Raw genomic sequence first — 4,162 nt, forward strand, 5'->3', positions numbered from 1 at the left:
ACCGAACACAGCCAAAAAGAAATAAAATAAAAAATAAATTAAAAAAAAAATAACAGGAGTGGGAGCACTGTGTGAGGAAAGCCCACAAACAAAGTCTAAATAAAACAAGCAGAAACCTCACCAACGGCTGACAAATATTTAAGGGCTTCCTGAATTAGATAGTGGGTGATAGTAAAGCTCCACTAGGGCAAATTCTGGAAATAGATACATCTCTTAGTGCATAACAGGTGTTGGGATCAAAATGTAGATGCAGGAATGTTTGTACATCAGGACTGTAATGGAATTCTAAATGGTGTCTTCTGGCACAGCAGTTTTGTTTCAAGAGATGTTCTAATTTCAAAGCCATCATTCCAGAAGTCAGCAAATTATGAGCATGAATACAGAGAAACTGCACCAGAGAATATTGATGAAATCTTTCTCAATCCTCCCAACCACAAATCTTGAGTGTAGCTATCGAGAAAATGTTCACTTGTAAAACACTTAGAGATAATATTGAGAGTTCAACTCAAAACTTGGGTGAGGTAAGTATCATTGTTCAGCATATAAATGATTGCACAAGCAAAACTAATGTGTTCATAAGAACAGGATGTGTTTGTGGAGGCTGTCTAAGGCCATAAATTGAAAAAGTGGGGGGCAGGTGTGGTCTTCCATCACTTCAAAATAGACACAACAGATCTCAGAGATTAAGAGCAAGGGCTATATGGGCAGGCCGACCCAGAGCCATGTCTTTCACCCATAGCTTACTGGTTGTAAGACCATGTGTAGTTAACTATGCTACTATTTCTGAATCTTAGTTTTACTATCTTTAAAATGAAAATAAGGGAATTACCTCATTGCATTCTTTTTGAATTAAGCTGGACAATGCATTGTGCATTATTTAGCATAGTGCCAGGCATATATTAAGAACTCATTTAATCTAGATTTGAATCACTTTTCAGTTGTTTCATTTTCAACCAGATAAATTAGGAAAATACAGCACTGATCATTTTGGATCAGATAACCTATCCCTATATTCTGTCTCCGCGTGTAGAATCAGAAGGTATTTTACTCACCTTCCATGCCTTAATACTCTGATAGGGAGCATTATAGAATTGATCAAAGCCCTTATTTTTATAATAGTCATTAAACGGATCTTGCTTGTCTTTAAGACTCACAGTCTCTATAATTTTTTCTTCTTTATGTAAATAAGTGTTTTCATTAAAATGTGTACCAGTGCTCACTTCAGCAGCACATATACTAAAATTGGAACAATACAGAGAAGATTAGCATGACACCTGCTCAAAGATGTCATACAGGAAATTCAGGAAACATTCCATATTATTATGAAAAGAGCTCTGGATGTGGACGGCGGTGATGGTTGCACAACAGTATGAATGTCTTTAATACCACTTAACTCTTCATTTAAATTGGTTAGCATTGTAAATTTCATGTTACATATATTTTATTATGATACCGAAATTAGAAGAAAATGTATTAACACCGCTTCATTAAGAGGACACTGAGCTCTGAAAATACTGGTCCCTTGTCAACAATTTTATATATTTGAGTGGTCATAGAATAGCTAAATTCCTAGTCCACTGTTACTCAGCAAAGCAGAGGCAAACACAGCATTAAAATTCTGAATATTGCAAAGACTGACCAGAGCAAGCTGGGTTTTGTTTATTTATTTATGCTTACTGCAATACATAACAATTCAGAAGAATGACCATTTGTAGAATTACCTGTTATCACTGAATATTCCACTATTGTTTTTTTTTGGCTGTGTTGGGTCTTCGTTTCTGTGCGAGGGCTTTCTCTAGTTGCGGCAGGCGGGGACCACTCTTCATCGCGGTGCGCGCGCCTCTCACTATCGCGGCCTCTCTTGTTGCGGAGCACAGGCTCCAGACGCGCAGGCTCAGTAGTTGTGGCTCACGGGCCCAGTTGCTCCGCGGCATGTGGGATCTTCCCAGACCAGGGCTTGAACCCGCGTCCCCTGCATTAGCAGGCAGATTCTCAACCACTGCGCCACCAGGGAAGCCCCTCTATTGTATTTTTATACTTGTAGAGAGACTCGTGGGACAGAAGAGAGTAATCAAAGCATAATTTTATTTCATGTTGATGCCAAACAGCAATTTAAAATGTTCTTGTATTATTTACTTTTCTATACAGAATTGACTAGAAAGCTTTTCTGAAAACTAAAATGACTGATTTAAACAACTTGTGTATGAACGTGAAACATGAAAACAAATTTACACCAAGTGAATATTCACAAGCCCTATTCCAGTTTTCATTCTTCTGTGATCTAACATCTCATCAGGCAACAAATATGGTGATGAACGCTTTTGAAAAAAATACAGTTGTTTTCCATTTTTCTTGTAATGTGAAAATAACAACTTCTTGTTTTCAAAATCAAGTCAACCTTTACCTGCATCCATACCCTTAAATTCCACCATCCTTCATGTTACAATGGGTGAAGTTTCCCTGTTTCTATCTACTGTTCCTTCTATAGCTAAAACTAGTTGAAATAGCTATTTCAGTTTCCTCACTTCTTACTATCCACTCAACACACTTCAGTTTATCAGCACCTTCATCTTGCCCTGCCCAGTGGTCACCTCTCCAACTTCACCTTTCTCAACCTGTGAGCAGCATTGGATATGTTCTTGTTTTTGACATTTACCCTCCTAATGCTTCTGCTTCTTCAGCAGCCTCTCCTTCTCAGCCTTCTTTGCTTGCTCCTTTTCTCCTTCCTGCTTTTAATTACTAGAGTGCCGTGAGACTCAGTCCAGGGGTCCATCTCCTCTTCTATCAACACTCTTCCTTATGGTCTCACCCAGACCCCGCGTGCAAATACCATCTCTCTGCTAATGACTACTAAAGGTATATATCCAGCCCTGACCTCCCCCTGAATCCCAAGCTCATATCCAATAGCTTACTCATCACCTCCACTGGGTGTCTATTAAGCATCTGCCCAAAGCAGCAGCCTTAATCACCCCTCCAGAGCCTTCTCCTTACAGTCATCTTTAACTGACTCAGTTGCTAAGTCTGAAAACCCAGAAGCCAGCTTTGACTTCTCTGTCCGTCTCCCCTGTAATAAATCTATCAGCAAGTCTTGTCAGCTTATGTATATCAGAACATTTCCTAAACCAGTCACGTTTGCTGCCTCCCCTGCCACCATCCTTGTGTGTTATCATTAACTCTCACCTCAGCAAATGCAGCAGCCTCCCCGCTAGTCGGCTTGCTTCTGTGCCTGCCCTCCCACACTTCATTCTCCATGGAGCAGGCAGACAGAGCTTGTAAAAACTAAATCCGGTTATGTCACTCCTCCGCTCAAAAGGTTCCAGGGTCCAGGCATCACACTTAGAATAAAACCCAGCTGCTTACTGCCTCCTGATCTGGCCCAGGCCACCTTTCAGATCTTATCTCCTACTATCCTGTTCTCCCAATTTTTTTACTGCTCTAAGCCAAATCGCCCTTATTATTCCCCAAACGTACCAATGTGTTTCCCACCACAGGGATATTTACTGACACGTAGTTAGTTTTGGATAAATATTTACCAAACAAATGATGGTAAGCTGGGCTGTTTCCCTTCTCCACTCTCACTATAATTTTCTGTCAATATATACAACTTCCTGTACACACTTTTGTACCCACTCTGCATTACATCCAGAGAAAAAGAACACTATCAGTCTTATTTTAGGGTTACTCACTGTGAATTACTCAAAGTGTTTCTTTTTTCCAGTGAGAGGCCTAACGGAAGGGATGGCTATCTTGATTTAAGGCAGCCTGAGGCATGTCTTAAAAAGCAGTTATGCAAGATGATTAAGTTCCATATATATGCTGTAAAACATTGTGGCTATAATTAGCAACACTGTATTGTATGCTTAAACATTTATTAAGAGGGTAAGTCTCATTTTAAGTGTTCTTATCACTATAAAAAACTTCCTACTATCAGATTTGTTAGATTACAGCATATCTAAAACTCAAGTTTTGGGGAGGGGAGCGGTGCTGCCTCTGTAACTAAGCAGATTACACCAGGGGCAATAATTTGCATTTATACTAACATCATATCTATCTTTTCACCCTATTCATAATCTGATTAACTCTCACTGCTGTTTTCCACCCCTTTCCTCCGTGTATCTTCCTTAAGTTGAGTAAGGCTAAAGTCTAGAAATGAGCCTTGGCT

General features: G+C 39.7%; 1 non-coding gene across 1 annotated transcript; it reads left to right on the plus strand.

Moving 5' to 3' along the window:
• Positions 1-1,212: 1,212 nt before the first annotated feature.
• On the plus strand, positions 1,213-1,322 carry LOC133097121 (U6 spliceosomal RNA). The gene has a single exon (XR_009701994.1). It is a non-coding gene; the product is annotated as a U6 spliceosomal RNA (small nuclear RNA).
• Positions 1,323-4,162: the final 2,840 nt, after the last annotated feature.

The sequence above is a fragment of the Eubalaena glacialis genome, chromosome 8 (genome assembly GCF_028564815.1).
Source record: "Eubalaena glacialis isolate mEubGla1 chromosome 8, mEubGla1.1.hap2.+ XY, whole genome shotgun sequence".
Lineage (NCBI taxonomy): Eukaryota > Metazoa > Chordata > Mammalia > Artiodactyla > Balaenidae > Eubalaena > Eubalaena glacialis.